The following is a 19,452-nucleotide window of genomic DNA, read 5'->3' on the forward strand; positions in this document are numbered from 1 at the left end:
AGACAGGTATTCCTAAGATGCAGAGAGTTTGGGGTTTCCCTTAACCCAAGAAAGTGTGTCTTTGCTACCAATCAAGAAAAAATATTAGGACATATTGTATCTGAGGATGGCTTAACCATTGATTCAGAGAGAACAAAAGTGATACTTGCCCTCCCTCTTCCTAAACAAAAGAAAGGGCTGCAAAGTTTCCTAGGCAAGATAAATTTTGTGAGAAGATTTATTCCAAATCTTGCTACTATGGTGAAACCTCTTACAAAAATTCTTAAGAAAGGTATGGTCTTTCCATGGACCAAGGAAGGGAAGGAAAGTTTTGAAGAGATCAAGACAGCCATAGTCTCAGCCCCTACTCTCATGAATCCAAATTTTGAGAAGGATTTCATTCCTTATACTTTAGGTGGTGAGTGAAGTATTTTTGCTATCCTGACTCAAAAAAATGATAAAGGTGATGAGCAACCCATAGCTTTCTTTAGTGAAGGGCTTAAGGAATATGAAGATAAGTACAACTATGTAGAGAAGCAAGCCCTTGTAGTCATCAGAGCTTTAAAGAAATTTAGACACCTCCTGTCTCATAATAAGATTCATTTGTTAGTACCCCATGCCAGTGTGAAGGATTTCCTTTTGAACAAAGATGTTAGTGAGAAAAGAGCTAGCTGGATTACAAAGGTAATGGAATATGATGTTGACATTCAGATTACCAAGCTGGTAAGAGGGAGGGGGTTGTGTAAATAGATGTTATCATCTCAGGAACCTGATGAGGAAGCTGCTATGATAGTAACAGAGCAATAGGAGGCAAGAAATTGTGACCCAAGGAATTGGGTGAATGACATGAATAACTTCTTATTAGGGAATGGATACCCTCAAGGATTAGATAGAACTAAAAGGAGACAGTATAGATTATAGTCAATTCCTTATGTCATAGCTGATGATACCCTTTTTAGAAAAGATTTTAATGGAGCCCTATTGAGATGTATTGATATAGACCAAGCTAAAAGAATAAACAAAGAACTTCATGATGGTCCTGATGGTGGCCACTTCTCAGCAAGGACAACTACAATGAAGATCATGATGGCTAGTTATTACTAGCCATCCTTGTTTCATGATTGTCATAAGTATGTGAGGAAGTGTGAAAAATGTGCCTTCTTCTCTGGCAAGAAAAGGCTTGCAACTCTTCCCCTTCATCCTATCCTGGTGGATCAACCTTTTTCTCAATGGGGATTGGATTTCATATGCCCTATCAATCCCCCTTCTAGTTGTGGTCACAAGTGGATTTTAGCTGCTACAGATTACTTCACTAGATGGACAGAGGTAGTTGCATTGAAGGATGCCACAAAATCTTCAATTGTTGAGTTCCTTGATGGAATTGTGACCAGGTTTGGTGCCCCTCCAACCATTATTTCAAATAATACAAAGTCTTTTGTTGGAGCTCAGATTTGGCATGGGTAGTGGATCATAACATCTATTTGAGCATATCCTCAAATTATTATCCTCAGGGTAATGGTTTGGCTGAGTCCTCCACCAAGAACCTGATTAGAATCATGAAAAGAACAATTGAGGATAACCAAAGGTGTTGGCATAAAAAATTGAAGACTACTTTGTAGGTTGATAGGATAACACCTAAAAGATCAATAATGAATTCACCATTTGTGTTGGTATATGGTAGAGAGGCAAGGCTTCCAATTTCATTAGAGTTCCCATCCCTAGAGTTAGCTCATCGATTGGAACTAATTAAAGATGATGCCATGACAGTGAGAGTGGCAGAACTGATGGAGCTAGAAGAGAAAAGGAATCAGGCTATGCAGACCCTAGAGACACACTAGCAGCAGGTCAAAAAGAGTTTTGACAAAAGGGCTAGGGTCAGGATCTTCAGGGAGGGAGATTTGGTTCTGAAATGGGATGCAAATAGGGCAAAACTAGGAAGACACTCAAAATTTGACACACTATGGAGTGGTCCCTACCTGATTGAAAGTTGTAAACAGGAAAGTTCTTTCTAGTTAAGCAGGCCTGGTGGTGAAATTCTACCCATCCTAGTCAATGGGATTTATCTCAAGCCATGTTTCTGAGGGTTTGAGATTCCATGTATATAGTTAGCTTAGTTTTGTTTTCCTATTTTGTTCCCTGATTTTCCAAGAAGTGCATGAGCATAAGTTGTCTCTCTGTTAGATAGCTAGTTTTCAAAATTTTGAAGGTTGCAAAAGGAATTTTGGTCTCTAGTTCCAGTTGTAGAGATAGGGGTTTCAGGGTTTTTTTTTTTTTTTTTTTTTCTCTTAGAGGTGGGGTTAGGGTTTCATAGTATTTGTAGGATCCATTTCTTTTCTTGACTCTATAGCCTAATGGATACTTTAGGCCACAGGTCTTATGCATAGTAGGCTAGCATCCCTTGTGAGTTGCCAAAAATGTTGCCATTTTTTGTCTCCCGCCAAAAAATTCAAATTTGTATGCCAAGCCTATCCAAAAGCCAATTCCCAATTTAATATTATTTAAAACATCCCAGGGATATTGAAAATTAAATGCTAACCTTATAATTCTTCTTCCCTGCACATGTTAGTGTTTTGACGAGCCCGCAAGTCCCCAGCATTAGATCTCAGTAGATCGATGATAGGCGTTATGTCGCTATTGAAAGATGCAAGGAGATTACCCATAGTGACATAATGCCTTTTGGTCATGTGGTAGGTGGGTCAACAATTCATAAATCAAAAAATCCATGCTTCTCGTCGTTAGCGACATAGCGCACAGTCGAAAAAAGATACTGCGGCAACATCAGGTAGGTGTGGGTCCTACTTCCCTTGGTGGACCACAAATGAAGATTTGTCAAATAGTTGGCATGTGGCTAGTTCTTATTGGTTGATACACTGACAAGATAGACCCATCTTTCTCGCCGTTAGATTAAGGAACATCAATGGTGGGCATTATTTCGCTATGGGAAGTTGTGCGATATATACCCATAGTGACATAACGCCTTGGTGAAGCATGTCCTAGGTGATGTTACAATAGATGGTTGCAGAGGTTTCAGAGTGCATGTTTCAATCACCATCAGATCTTTAAGGATCGAGGGCTGGCGCTTCCCCACATTATCAAGATGTGAAGACTTTAAATAATGTGGGGAAGTGGTTTGGCGACACCTATCTCAGTTGACATCATAGGCCCACCCTTCCCAAAAGTAACATTATGGCTCATCCTTTGTGGTTGATTGTCAAGTGAGTTAGTGTATGATATGGAGAATCTCATTGGTTAGTCTAGCTAACTTGGCTTATAGTTCTATAGATCTTTGAGCCCTCATCGTCTGATGTGATCTGATCCATGACTGAGGCTTTCTCGCAAAAATAAGGTGCAAGCAAGATAAATAATGCAGGAATACGCTTTGGTGACACATGTCTTTGTAGGACCAGTTTCCTTGTGGATCACCAGTTGGACACCATGTGTTTCCAAGTGTGGTATGGATTGCTAGGTGTGCTAAGGTGTTTCATGGGTCGTAAATGTTAAGGATAGAGTGTAGTAATGCGACGAGTCTTCAAGATCATCAGATTAAGGAAGATCCATGGCGGGCACTATCTTGCTATGAGAAAGTGCTAAGAGGATATGCATAGTGACATAGTGCCTAAGTGACATGTGTCCTAGTTGGTCCAATGCAGGCAGTAACAGTTAGTGGCCAGTAGTTAACGTGATCATCGCAATTGGAGTTTGAGAAGATGGAACAATTAGTTAGAAAAAGGCATGGTCAACTCAGGAGGACCCCACGAGGTGGCAAAAGGAAATAAAGTCATTAGTCCACGTGGCTCATCCTAGTGCCAAAGATAGGTTGACTTGCTGACTCTATTGATTCATGCACCAAAAGTGATAAGAGGTTGGGTTTTCTGCGCGATTTGATATTTATGATCAATCCCAACCACCTTCAAATGATTGCTGAATGAGGGAGGAACACTCTACCCTCCCCCCCTGATCTAAACTATCTACCTAGTCAGAGCATAGTTATGGCACTGTTTCTATCTTCTCAAGGCATTATTTGACATAGAGGATCATATATCATTGCATCTGGATCTGTACCCAGATTGGATTTTCTTTTGGATCCCCATGATTGTTCTCTACAGGACTTCAATGCAATGGTTGTAGAATAACCATAGTTAGAGGACATCTTTGTTATGCCTGCATTATAAAGGAAAATTTTTTAGATTTTGTTTAGGTCGGATCCTTCTCTGATTTTTCTCTACTATTTCTCTGCAATTTTAGTGTAAAATTCCCCTGTGCCTCTGAACTATATGATTTTCTACCTTATCTCCTTTAGCCATTGGTATGAAAGTGCAAGAACTCTTTGCATTTTCCATTGTTTTGTGAAAGTCTGTAATCTGCATGACTATATCTCTTTTGGCCTGTGAATGATATACAAGTGAATCTTCTCTTTCCTTGTGTCATTCATTCTAGTTTTTCTGATCTGCATGTGATTATTAGATTAAATCAAGTCTGAATGTGTACATCCTTAGTTTCATTCTAGTTCAATAGTGCATACATGGGAAGAGATTGGTCTGAACACTCTATTTTGGTGCATCACCTCTTTGGATTAGATTAGGTAGATCTACTTTCATGCTCTCCTTTTCCCTTTTCTTCTCCAAGAGTAGTTAGGTGCATCCTAATAGTAAGAGGAAGTTGGCCTTCTCTATAGACTCAACCTCACAGTTCAAGTCCCACAGCTTGGAGGTTGTTTCCATGTTTCACTAGGTTGTCCTCATGCATAGGCTTTGGACAAGGGTGCAAATCTAAGTGACAATAGTGAACTCAACCACAACATTCCCTTAGGGATAGTAGTTAAATAAAATCTTGATTATGACCCAATTTTCTAATTCCCATTGAGTAAGAAAGATTGACATGAAAGATGAATTGTTGTCACACACAAGGAAGAAATACATCCCAAACATAGTAACAATGTGCTCATCCAAAAAGTCTAAAACCACTTTTTCCATGTAATTCTAAAAAATCTCTTCTTCTATCCAACGAGTATAATAATCTATAGCTATAAGATTGCACATGTGTCTAGTTGATGATGGTGGGTTCATGGGACCAATAAAGTTGAGCCCCCACTTTGCAAAAGGGCGTATCTCAAACAATGGTTGTAGAGGCATAGCTAGATGTCTTTCTCTATTTGCACTTGTTTGACACACAAGACCTGATTGTCTAATTCCCATTGAGTAAGAAATATTGATGTGAAAGATGAACCATTGTCACACACAAGGAAGAAAGACATCCCAAATCTAGTAATAATGTGCTCATCCAAAAAGTCTAAAACCACTTTTGCCATGTAATTATGAAAAGTCTTTGCTTCTATCCAACGAGTATATTAATCTATAGCTATAAGGTTTCACATGTGTCTAGTTGATGATATTGGGTTTATGGGACCAATAAAGTTGAACCCCCATTTAGCAAAAGGGTGTATCTCAAACAATGGTTGTAGAGGCATAGCCATATGTCTTTCTCTATTTGCACTTGTTTGAAAAATGTGGCAAGAATGTACATGTTCAAATGTATCCTTGAAGATGGTAGGCCAAAAATAACTTGATCTTAAAATCATATGGGCCATAGATTCTACTGATCCATGTCCTATGCCATACTTATCATGAAACTATTATAAAATCTCTTTTTCTTCTTCTCGTCCTAAACACTTCAAATAAATTCCCTCATAATTTATTTTATACATCTTCCTATCTTAAAGAATATAGGATTCACATTTCATCTTGAGTCCTCTTTGTTGGGAACTATTGATCTAGTCAGGGTATTGAGTCTGCAAAAGATAGTAAACAATGTCTTGATACTAAATATTTGTGATTATTCCTTGATCAACATCCACCTAAGTCACTATGATCTTTTGTTGATTTTTAGTTTTGATTTTATCATTAGTACTAATCTTATTATCTACTACCATCTTAGTGAACCCTTGTCCTCTTACAAAATTCATTGGTTGAATCTCCATATTAAATTCTTGCAATATAGCCATCCATTTCCCTCAGCTTTTGCCTAACTCATTATGCATTAGTAATGTTTTAACTGCAGAATCATGCACAATTTCACATAACTTATTCCTAAGTATATAATGATAAAATTTCTTGACCATATTTATCAAAGATAAAGTCTATTTATTTAGATTGGAATAATTGAATTCAACATTGTTTAACAGAAAACTAATGAATGTGATGGGTCTCTCATCTTCTTTATCTTTCTTTTGAGTTAGAATTTTGGTACATGAGTGTTCTAAAGAAAAATAATAAATTTTGAATGGTAGATCATAATTTGGACTCACAAGTACTGGAGCCATGTAGATAGCCACTTTGATGTCCTTGAAGGATTTCTTAATTTTCAAAACTCATTTAGTTTTCACTCCTTTTTCTAGAAAGTCATCAAGAGGGCATAATATCTCAACAAATCCACTAATAAACTTATGAACAAAATTGGTCTTTCCAAAGAAAACTTAAGTTCTTTGTGGCTATGAGAGAGTGAAAAAATGAGAATAATTTCTATTCGCTCAAGATCAATGGACATTCTTACTTCAGAAATTATGTGACCCAAAAGATTTCCATTAGTAACCCCAAATGAACATTTCTTAGGATTAAGTGATATGCCATACCTCTGGCATCAATTAAACACTCTTTGTAAATTAGTAATATGCATATTCCTGTCTTTGGAAAAGATAATTAGATCATCCATGTAGATAAGTATCCATTTTTTTATCATTCCTTTAAATGCTTCATCCTTCACTCTTTTTAAGGTAGCTCCTATGTTGATCAATCCAAAAGGCATACTTCTATATGCAAAGGTTCCCCATTTTTTCATGAAAATAGTCTTCAACCTATCTTCTTCATTTTCCATCATGTGATTGTATCCTGAATATCCATCTAGAAAAGATATCATTTTGGATCCATTCATAATTTGTAATACTTCATCAAGCAAGGGCAAAGGGTAATTATCTTTTTGAGATGCCTAGTTTAAATTACAAAAATATACATAGAGGTGAATTTCTCTTGTCTTTCTTATTACTAGAACCAAGTTAACAACCCATGTAGAATGTTAGATTGGAAAGATAATTTTAGCATCAAATAATTTTTGGACTTCCTTCATTATTAATGGTTCAATAATGGGTTTGACGAGTCTTTTTTGTTGATGAAAAGGTTTGGCATCCGGCTTTAATGGAATGTCATGCATAATGATTTTAGGATCATAGGTTTTGAGTTCTTCATAACTCTGTGCTATGACATCTTTATATTCTTCAAGCAACTAAAGCATGCTTTCTCACTCTTGATGAGTACATGCCTTTCCTATTCTTACCATAATTGGATCTTCTTCCATGCTAAGATTGTATAAATCACACTCTTTGATTTATTTCTCTTCAATAGATCTCTTTCTATGTGCTAATTCATCTTGATCAAAGATGCATTCTAACTCTACCATTCCCTTAGGAATAGTATTAGTTTTCAAATTTTTAATCCCATCTTCATCTTCTACCTCATTATCCTTAGGTTTATCATTAGTAATATCATCAATTTCTTGTCCTTTAAAAAGGCCATTACACATGATGAACTCTAGAATGTGTTGGTGATCTCGAAAGAATTGGAATTTCATAATGTTGTCTAGGATAGATGGGGAAGCAACCAATTCTACTAATAATCTTTTTAATTTTATTCTTTCAATAGGCTGTAATGCACTAGCCGAAATTTCTAGAGCATCAAATACCATATTTCTCCTTCTTGGAATAGATCTTATGTTCAATGCTTCAAAATCTTTCATCAAGTCCCAAACTCTTTTTCAGTATGCAAGTAGTCTTCTATCATTGCAAGAGTAGATTGATTTAACCTTTCTAATCACCAATTGAGAGTCTCCTTCTACTATGAGTGCTTCAAAATCCTTCTCTAATACAAAGAGAAGTCTGTGAATCAAAGCTTCATATTCTACAATGTTTTTAGTACATCTAAATTGTAAGTGATATGCAACATAAAGACCTACCTTTGAGAGTAATTAATTCAATACCTACACTAGCTTCTAATTTTCATTTAGAATCATCAAACCTAAATGTCCAAATTGGTTGTTCTTTGAGCTTTCTAGACTTGTGTTTATTGGTACACAAATTTTGCTTCACTCTAGTCTTAAAATATTGTTTCCTCAAGATCCATTGTAATCATGTACATGGTGGACTTGGTGAGTTACCATAGTTTATCTTTGATATCAAGAAAGTTTATTTTTAGATTGTTGATCTTGAATATCCCCAATTAGTTCCCTAATCTTGTCAATTTAGGGTTGTGGATGAACTACAACTAAAGTCCAACCTTGGCCTTTTACAAAACATCTCCTTCTTAAGACTTTAATCATTCCTAGTAGAGGATTAGACAACCCACCTCCATATGAAAAAGTGTCACTAAATGATGCATTAGGATCTTCCTTTTCCTCTTCATTAGTCTTCATAGATTTAGATGTGCATATGGGACTTGAAATTTCCTTTTGTATCTCATTTGGAATTTGGCTATCTTTAAATTACTTCATCTGAGTTAGTACCTTGGCAACTACTTGTTGAGAGTGTGAAGACTTGAACTTGGAATGGATAACTTTGTGTAACCCACAAAACCCAGGGAGTAGAAAAAAATTTTGAGTTTTCTTCTTCACCTACGTACCAAAAATTTACAACCATGTTGTCTATAAACTGATTCATGACTTCTTCATTTGGAGAAAGAATCCTGGAATCCTTATTTAGATTGTCTAGTTTCCTTGTTGAAGTTATGTCAAGAGCCATCACTTTGTAAGATCCTAAATCTAAATGAAAAAATTCCACCTCATTTAGTGCATTTTACTCTATGATCATTGTGTTTAATTTTGGCTCAACATCTATCTTGATCTAATTATTTAGTCCCTTTGAAGGTAACCATAATTGAGTAAAATCAGTTGAGAACCATTCTCTCAAACACTTCTTCCATTCTCTACTCAGCAACATTCCTTAAGTCTTTGGAATCTCCACCACATGTATGTATATAATGTCTTGAATCTAGGGGTTTACAGTTAACTGTATCCTAACATCTTTTAAAACCCTAATAACTTTTACTTCTATTTTGTCAAGTTATATCACTATCCAATTTGAGGGTTGAGGAGTGACTCCTAAACTTTGGTCTATCAAAAGTGGCATGACATTACAAGAAGCTCTTGAATCTATAAAACAATTGTTTAAGTTTCTTCCAAAAACTCTAAGACTAAGCAAAAAAGGAGGTACTTCAACCTTGTCTTTGTACATAGTTGGCATGGGCTTAGAAGTGTAGACTTGTTGTGAAGCTATCTTTTGAAAAACTATATTTACATTAGGCATTGCCTTTGTATGATCAAGAATCTTTGACAATGCTTCCTTTTGATTGGGAAAATTTTGTAGCATATCAAACATAGACATATTAGCCTTGGTTCTCTTTAAATCATTCATTGCACTGTACTTTTTAGTTGTCCATACTAGATTCTTTAGGATTGTAGGAACATTCCCTTAATTTTGATTTTTTTTTCCAATGTAGGGTGCTCTAGTAGGTACTAGATTGTTATTCACTCTTGGATTAAGAGGTGTTGGCTGCAAGGTAGGAGGAATATCATTTATCATGGGTTATTTTCAGCTACATAAATTGTAAGTACTCTAATTGTCATTCCAAAAAGCTAGAATCTTTTCCTAGTGAGGATCTAATTCTTGATTGAATGGTAAAGTGAATTATTCATTAGCCAGTTGTTCCATTTTAGGATTTTTTGGAGATTTGTAAGATTCTAACATCATAGCATTGTATTGTATATGAGACTCATTATTATTGCCTTGTGAATTTTGGTTCACTTCTTGATCTCCATTGTAATATGAGCCACCGTCGTTAGGTACACTTTGATTATTGTAATATTGGTTGATGTCCACAAACTAAGCTTTGTTGTTGTTATCAGCAAGGATGCTTCCATTTTTGGATAGGTATTCCATTATCGATTCTATCTTTGAAAACCATTGTTACGATCCAGAGGATTGTAGTTGTTTCCTGCATTATTATTCCCACTCAAGTTCTTATTGTAATTTTGACCATAGTTGTTGTAAGTGCCTGCATTCATTCTTTGAAATTTATTGTTTTGCCCTTGTGACAACCTCAAACGAGTTAACTCATTAGTAATTTGAGACATGGTCTTTTTCATTTGACCAATCTTAGATGCCACATTGTTTTATGTTTTAGCAAATGTTGCAGCCTTTTGCTCAAAGAAAGAAACCTTTGCAGGTTCATATCTTGGATAAGTTATGGCTAGGACTAGTATAACTGGTGCCTATTGTAGTGGAATTAGATTCATTGGAATGAACTAACTAGGCATCATTGGTGCTCCAACAAGATATTGCTACATTATTATGGTAGCTTGGGCCAGAACTATCAATCCTCCTCCATTTAGATTAGCTTTCTTGGTAAAGGTAACTACTTCTTCAAAGACTTTTTATAATGTATCGATATTTGTAGTAGGTAGCCTCTGTAGGAAGATAGCACTAAGATGGTCCATAGCATTAAGATCAATCTGGATTGCAACTTCAACTTGTATAGTATAGGGTGTTTCCAACTTGTGGTAAGCCATGTGAAAGATATGATTGAAACATGAAATGGTTTCCGTAGGATCCCTCTTGATTGATATGAATTAATGATGTATCCTAGCAAAGTTGATGAATGTTTTAAATTGTTCAAAGACCAATTTTTTGAAGGTAGCCCAATCCTGGATGCATCCTAGTGGAAAATTCATGTACTAGTTAAAGGAAACTTCTCCCAATGAGTATGGTGATAAATGAAGGGGCATGCTCTCTTGTTGAATCTACTTTTGACTACAAATTTCTTTGAAGAATTTGATATGGTCTTCAGCTACTCATGTTTCTCCATACATGAACCTAGGGTAGAATTTGTAAAGATTCTTAGGAAGGTCATTGAGTACACCTTGTAAATTGATTGGTGAATCTACTGCATTTGCAAAGAAAGCCATCAATGGAGGTAGATTCAGAGGTGGAATGAGAGATGATGAAAGTTGGAATGGGAGTGGTAGAATTCTTGGTAGTTCTTGTCACTGGAGGCTTTTGAAAATGACTGAGTTCTAGAAACTCTTGTCCACCTTCTGAAGACCTTAAATCTCATTGGAATAGAGATGGTGGATCAAGATATTCTAGTTTGCATCAATTTTGGAATAGGGAACCTCTATAGAAGCACACTCTTTAAAAATAGCACACCTATGTACCTTCTAAAAGTTCAAAGACATAATTTTTTGAACGTCTAAAAACTATAGAATTTTTGAACAAGTTATTTTTCTAATCTGAATAGTTTGTAGCCCTCCTTCTAGCACCACTTCTATTGAGCTATCATGTTTCATGATGTTGAGCACTAGGAATCCTTTCAAATTCCTCTCTTAATAAGCTAATTGAGGATCAACTCCAAGGTTCTGGTCGATCTTGTGACCTATTGAAATATGCTCAATTGAAGATAAATGTGTATGCTTACAAGGATGCCTTTATTGGTTCTAAACAATTTCAGATAAGATGTTTGATCTATTATTGTTTGAAAAAGTAACCATAAAAAGATATTTTTTTTGGTATTTTCTATTTTATGATGAATGAAATTTATCAATGCAACTATATGAATTCCTATTTTAACCAAGTGTTAGCAAAGAAAATAACAAAGATAGAGCAATGAGAAATTTAAAGAAAATAACTTGAAAGGGAAATTCCTAATGGACATAAACCATGATAACAACACATCTGCAAGTTAAATCATCAAAAAGATTAGTTAGGAAACCAATCAAAATATGAGTAGTGCTTCCTCAATTCCATTAATGCAATCGTCGATGGGAATTCAATAATAACTAAAAGTTGTTTCACTTCTCATCAAATCAAAAGGCCATGGAAAGTCTGCTCAAATGAGACAAGAAGCTATGCAAGAAAAATGAGTGATCGTTTCTCCAATTCAGTATGTATGTAGAATTTGTCAACATGCAAAAAACACCAAAACTAAAAGATCACACAATCATAACAACACAATAAAACCATTAGCTCCATTATAATTTATGAACATCCATTCAAAAAAATAACACACTATGGCAAGAATAACTAAAATCAGAATGAGAGCACCAATATCTTATATTATTGCAACAAAATAATGACATAGAGTACATATTACATCCATGTATTTATAAGAAATCATCTCCTCTTTTTCTATTGAGAGTGAGAGTTCTTAAAAGACAAACACATGCTAAAAAGTAATAAAAAATAATCTAATTATATAGAAACTAACTCTCTAAATGGTGCAAGGTAGGTTGCCGCCCTTGTTTATTTCAATTAATGGGTGTATGAGCCTTTACATGACTTAATAACAATAAAAAATAAGTAGATAAGAAGAAGGAAGCTTAAGATAATTTGGGAATCTCTGAAAGCTCTAAAAATGGAAGCTTGACCTTCTCTAGGCATTTTTGGGAGTTGAACTGCTGTCAAAATGTACTTCTAGTGCATAGAAAGCCCTAAATTAGGAACTAGTAGTTAACCATCAGCATACTACTTCTTCTTCAAAATTATCGGTGCACCTTTGTGAATAACACACCTGCGCACCTTAATGACAGGTTCAAAAAATTCAAAATTTTCCCAAGTTTCAAACTAAATTTCTCACATTTGAGTATTCTTACCCTTTATGCCCAAATGATGTCTAGATGTTTGCTCTTGAATTTCTCTATTATCTTCATCACTTGAGAATCTTCTAGCAAATCCAAAGCTCCATATTTATCCTTTACTAATTGTCAATATTTGCTAACTTCTATCTTGGTTGTCACAAAATCAACAAGTTTAGTGTTGAGCTCCAATAATACCTCTTTAGTCTTGAATGCTTGCTTGATATCTTCATCTGACAAAGCATCTTTGAAGGTTCCTCAAAATTATTGGACCACTAATTGCACCATATTGACCTTAGTCTTTGAATCATCTTCAAAAATCTGAAGGCAAGCAGTGTTGTAGTACCTTTCTGCTTCCAAAATTTTCTCTTGATTTTGGTCTCTTATTTTTTGAATATCTACATGTAGACCCTCCATAACTTTATTTTTGATATATATCTTTTCAATCCAATTATCAAGCTTATCAAGATCCTCATCAATTAATACTTCCATAAGTGTACGATACCTTTGACCTTTTATTGATTGGAGGCACCTATAGGTTTTTATCCCATGTATGTACCTAATCCATCAATCCAAAATCCTGGTTCACTATGGATACCAACTTATCCACACTAAACTAAATATGGTGCGACAGGTTCAAGTTTCCCTACATTATTTGTACACCTCTTTCCTCAAAATTGTCATGCCATTGCTGACATGCTTCCAAAAATGAATCTAATTGTACACTCCCCTTTTCTTTTATATCTAATATCGCAACAAGAGTGATATCTAGATTATCCAGCTCGATTGGGCCCACAACTCCATGCAAATAACCTCTTAAAAGATCATTTTATTTCCACAATACTATCAATTTAGACTCATCTCAATCCATGTGTTTGAACACCTCTTTCATCTCTATAGTGATCATCACTTTAGCAGTGTCTACCATGGGTCTACCCAACATAAAATCCTTTATTTGATACTCCTTAGGGTTCATTTTTTTGGTGCTAGCATGTGGAGGAGGAATGACTATGTGTGCAAGAAATTCCTAATCTTGGTTTTTCATTTTGAAGGCCAATGTTCATGCATCACCTATGGGTGGCTTAGACTTCTTGATGGATTTGACCATATCTCTCATTCTCTCCTCAATAGTTAAATCCAACTACTTCTTTTGTTGAAACATAACCTCCCTCTTTAGCCATGTTAGTGTGGTTCCCATTGGAGACATGTACATGACTAAAGAGATAGTTTCCATTGTAGGCTCCTTTCCCTTATTAGTCCTCCTTGGAATCTTCTCTCATTAAGAAAGAGCACTAGTTAGAGTCTATATATTTTCTTGGGCTAAGGTCCTAGACTTTGTATCATGAGGAGTTTGTTGAGGCTCTTTAGATATTTTTCCTTCCTTTGATACTTCATCAACTTGTAGGTGCTAGGGCTCAACTTCCTCCATTAATTATTCTTCTATTTCCATTTCCTAAGGAAGTGGCATTACTAAGCCTCTATCTAGGAATGGTAAGTGCTAAGATGGTGGAAGTTGAATATCCAAAGGTCCTTGAGGTAGAGGCAGCAATTGATTATAGTCCTCTCCTAGGGACTCACTTATGGGAGTGTCTATTATCTCAATAATTACTAGCATGAAGTCAAAATCAGAGAGGTTGAAGACATCCATTTCTAGCCCCCACCATATTAGCTATCCATTGCTACTGCTCATCTTCTAATGTTGAAACAAGAATAGGTTCTTTCAGAGTAGATAGAGGTGTCACTATTGAACTTCTTCTTTCCTCTTCCATTTACCTAGCTAAGTGATTATTTTGAATCAAGGGGACATATTCAATTTGATCCCCCTTTTCTTCTTTAGCTTCAACTTTTGGGACTATTTTAAAGACTTGAGGAGTCAGAGTAGTTTTCTTCTTTAACTTTCTCCTCCTTGTACCTGCCACCTGTGATTCAATTATTTCTCTTTTGGGAGTTGAAGGGGAGGCTTCTTCCTATTTTGTAACTATGGGTGACACCTCCTTTGTTCTTCTACCTACTCTTGTTCTTTCTCTTCCTTTGCCACTTTAGCTAGTGCTGGCACTTGTGGCTCTTGACTAGGTTCTTGAGATGCTAGCTTAGCTTGAGGCTCTACTTGTGTAGGTTGTACATGTTCTTTTTGAGGTACTTGAGTAGGAGTGATATTCTTCTTTTCCTTTGAAAGAGCTCTCTTCCTTTTCACACCCCCATTTTCTTAAAAATACTCAACCTCATGTTCATGTCGATGCACTATTTTAGACATGATGAGAGTTTGATCTGGGAAGGTGGGTACTATAAATTTTGCACCTTTACCCTTCACAAGGTGCATTATGGCTTGGAGAGGAACATCCTAAGGAACTGGATCAATCTTCAATGGTTTCTTGATCCATTCCTTTGTTAATTGAACAATGCACCTAACTCTATGATTGATGTCCATGTTTTCATCTCTTTCAATCTTTGTATTCATTATAGGCTTGTCATATATCTTATCAGGCTATTGTATAGAGGATTTAATATGTCTTTTGTATCCTTCTCCACATCCTTAACTGAGATCATCATTTTGAGCACCTTTTCTGCTAGATATAGTGTTATGCTACAATAATCCCTTATCTAGATATCAGAATCATCTATCATATTCATCCAATGATCCTCTAATTCATCCTCATGTACAAATTGCTTCCCTAACAGATGTTGTACCATCCCTATCTTGTTGAAGTAGGGTTGAGGGAAGTTGTACTTTTCTAGTGGATATTGGTCCCACTCAAGATCAAAAGTGGCAATATCCTACTTTTTCTTGACTTCAAAAGCACCAATTTTAATGGGCTATAGCCATGTTTTCTTATGCTATTTCCTCAATCTGTCATATGAAAAAGTGAGCTAGCATACAATTTCTAGAAGGATGAGCCTATCTGATGGATATCTTGGGAGCTTCTTTGGATTTTCAAGAGTTTTGACCACCCTAAGATATGTGAATGTCTTGAACTAGATATAATATGCACCAACCTCTTTGATCCTGGTCATTGCTTCTATTGACAACCTTTTAGCATAACCCCCCTCAATGAACTAGATCATTGCAAATATGAAACCATCATTTACTACCCTATATTCCACACTTTGTAGTGGGAGATTCTTTTTCACTAGTTGTGGATATGCCACATAGGGTGAAGCATTATGATCTTGCATTCTTTCCTTTTTGTAAAGTCTTAGGTAGTTGGTAGTTCTAGCTACTAGTAAACACACCAAATATGGTGTCATTTAGAACTTTGGGTCAGCTTTGTTAGCTACCAAATATTCATCCAAGTTATTGCTTAGAGTAGTGACCCAGTCAATTGGCATTCTTGCTATCCTGATTGTTTCTATGAAATGGACCATCCAAGTTTGTAGATGTCTAGCTATAGGGAGTCCCATTGCTTAGCTAAAAAGTACAATTGCATAGCCAATATCATCCTTCATATATCCTTGTGTCATATCCATTTTACCAACTTTGTGGCCTACTAGTGTTTTATCAATTAGGAAATATGATTGAATTATCTCTCTAGCTTCCTTTTCATTCTCCTAGTACCATCTCTCAACTATTTCATAAGAAATCTATAAATACTAATCTACCCTTAGGAGATGGAATACTTTCTCAATGTTATGGGGTTGGAGGCTGAGAACTATTTTTTATGTAACACTCTTAATGACCTTTTCTTCAGACACATAATATTCTTCCAAGGTCATTATCAATTCTAAGGACTGGACGAAGGTTAGATGTGAGGCTATGTTTACGAGGCCTGAATGCATAAGTGTAGATACCAATAGGGACCATTATTTAGGTTTATTATAGATAGTGAGGAAGGCATTTTAGTCTATATGCTTAAGCTCTATATTTTTGATATCCATATGCCCATCTTTAAATTGGAATTTTCTAGGTGCTCCTTGGTATTTGAATGCCATTGGTTTTGGAGCTATCTTTTGTACTATTGAAGAGGATGATGATGCCATCTTATCTGCACAGGAAAGGAAAAATTAGTTCAAAAAGGTAAATTTTGACCAAAAAACAAACCTTAATTGACCCTAAACAGATCAAAATCTAGCAAAACACAACCAAAAAGCATCAAAATTTAACCAATTACCCCCCTCAAGCCCTATTATGCAATTTAGGACATGTAGTACACCCTTATAGGTGCACTAGTGCACTAAAATGACCCCTATTTGGCCATTTATACACAGTTGCACACCTTGGCAAGGTGCACACATGCATAGTGCAAGTTCTTTGTGGGGGGGGGGGGAGGGTGGGGATGATAAAGTTTTTTAATCTTTGAAAGCATAAGGGTGCACACATGCACACCTTGATGAGGTGTGCATGTGTGCACCTTAGGTGTTTTTGCATTAACTTAGCTCTATAAAAGAAAAAAGGTGTGCTTATGCATACCTTGAGGAAGTACACATATGTGTACCTTTTCATTGACTTAGGTGTTGCATTTAGGTTTGGTTAAGAAGGTGCACACCTTGAGGGGGTATAGATGTGCACACCTTTTTGTTACTTATATTGTGTTCTTTAGGGTTTCTATTTTGTATTTTAGGTTTGATAGAGGGTGCACACATACACACCTTGGGGAGGTGCACATGTGCACACCTTCTTAGTAGTGTTGACCTTGTGTTTGGTTGTGGTGAGTGTAGATAAGGAGAAAAGGAGCCCATGTCAAAGGGGTGCAAGGGTGTGGGAGTTTGGAGAGTGCAAAGCATAATGAAATGAAGGAGGGGGTTCAGGGTCTTATATAGACCATAGGCCTTGGTGTGCACCCTTTGAAGGTGTGCACATATGTCAGTTCACATGTGAATATATCTAGAAGGAGATGAGTGGACACTTGTGCACTAAGCACACCTTCAGAAGTTGTACATGTGCACTAGTGTGCAATTAAGCACATCAAAAAAAAAACCAAGAAACTTCATTTTTTACCAGATTTGACACTCCAAAATTCCTAGTCAGAGGATGAGGCTTGACTTGGAATCTTGGGGGAGCCCAAAAATGACCTAGGCCCCAGAATAGAGGTCAGGGAGAGAAAATTTCTACTATAGGGTCCCTATTTCTACGAGAAATGGGGTGTGCGTTGTGAGACCACAATAGAAACAACCTTAGTACTACCTTCTAATTTATGGTAAGAGAGTTCACTAGAGTTTGGAGCCTAATCCAATGCATGTAATCAACTATCCATAAAATGATAGTCAAACCCATGGTTAGTTCCTTAACTAAACTTTGGAGGATATGATGTGATGTTTGAAAAATGTTGTACCTAGTTGAGTTAAAGGGAATTACTATTGATTTCCAATCTATTGGACATATGTTTGAATAATAAATATCAATATTGAGACTTTGAAATAGTGTAAAGGTATAATGTGTGCAAGGTATTTGATAAGAAGTTAACATGACAAAAAAAAAAGAATCTTGAATGATACGATGTAGCTGATTGTTGAAGATTGAATGCAAGCCTAGAATAGAAGACCCAATTTGAAATATGAGGTATGATTTTCTTATTAATCAATGCTAGTATTTTGGTTGAATGTAGTCCTTGGACACAATCAAATGAATAATGATATGTGATGGACTAGGATGGTGATGCATATGTGAACATGTAACTCAATATTATGAGAAAGTCTTAGAAAGCTAATGATTTAAATATGGAAAGAGGATTTGGAGACCCCATCAAAGAATTTATTAGCCATATGATGTGCAATCATGAATCTAATTATTAAAATGATAAGTTCCTGATTAAGAAGGATTGAGGAACCTATGATGGTTCCATATTGGAATTGATTTTCTTGAATGAATAAAACTAATTAAGACACTTCTAATAAATTGAAATACTATAAACTACACAGTCGAATCCTAGTCTAATTTATCCTTCTATTTTTTTTGCTGTTTTGGATGCTTGTTTTATTGCAAAGTGATGTAGGTTTTTACAAATGAAGGTTGCAACTTGATCTTCCTTGTCCACGATTAAAGATCACTACAAAGGCCTAGATTCTGATGGCACAAAAAAAAGACAAAATATATATTCAATGTTGAATCCTAGAAGAATGAATGAATTAAAATGATAGGCATTGACTACTTACATTGACACAATTTTAGAAATGGGCATGATAGTAGAAAGAAAATATAAAGACATTATGTATAGAAGAAGGTATGAAATGGATGATTTTGGAGTATAGTTGGGTTGCACTCACCATTCACTATGAAAATATCATCATGATGTAGTGCAAGGTAGGAAAATCCCCAAAGAAGATTTCCTAGCCCCCAACAAATAACCATGCAATAAAAACACAATAACAATGCAAGATCTGATATTAAATCACAACTCTTTATTCATAAAATAATTGATTGCATGCAATGTGCTGGGCTGTAAGGCCTTCATGGTTATGGCCAAACATAAAGAAAGTAATAGTTCTACAAGATCCCTCAAGATCGAATCCATACCCTAGCTAGTCTATATCCACACTTTGGTAGAAACCTCGAAGGAAGATCTAAACTTGTGCTCACAAGCCCACCAAGAAATCTCCTTATTTCTAACCCTCAACTACTGTCCCTTTGAAAATTTTCTCCTCTACCACCTCCTCTTCTCCAAGATGGATGAATAATCACAATCCTATTGTAAATTACCTCACATATGGTGTTCTATACATAGACTTAGGAAAAATTTCCCTTCAACCACTCTCCAGACTCACTCCTCCTCCTATGAATGAATAAATGACTAAAGAATTCACAATACCCCCTACTTATACCCAACTATGCCACAAGTCAGCCTAGTAAGCTACAAAATAAACATCCCTTAC

This window comes from Cupressus sempervirens, chromosome 11 (genome assembly GCF_028749045.1).
Source record: "Cupressus sempervirens isolate cs-2001-9-10 chromosome 11, ASM2874904v1, whole genome shotgun sequence".
In the NCBI taxonomy this organism is placed as follows: Eukaryota; Viridiplantae; Streptophyta; class Pinopsida; order Cupressales; family Cupressaceae; genus Cupressus; species Cupressus sempervirens.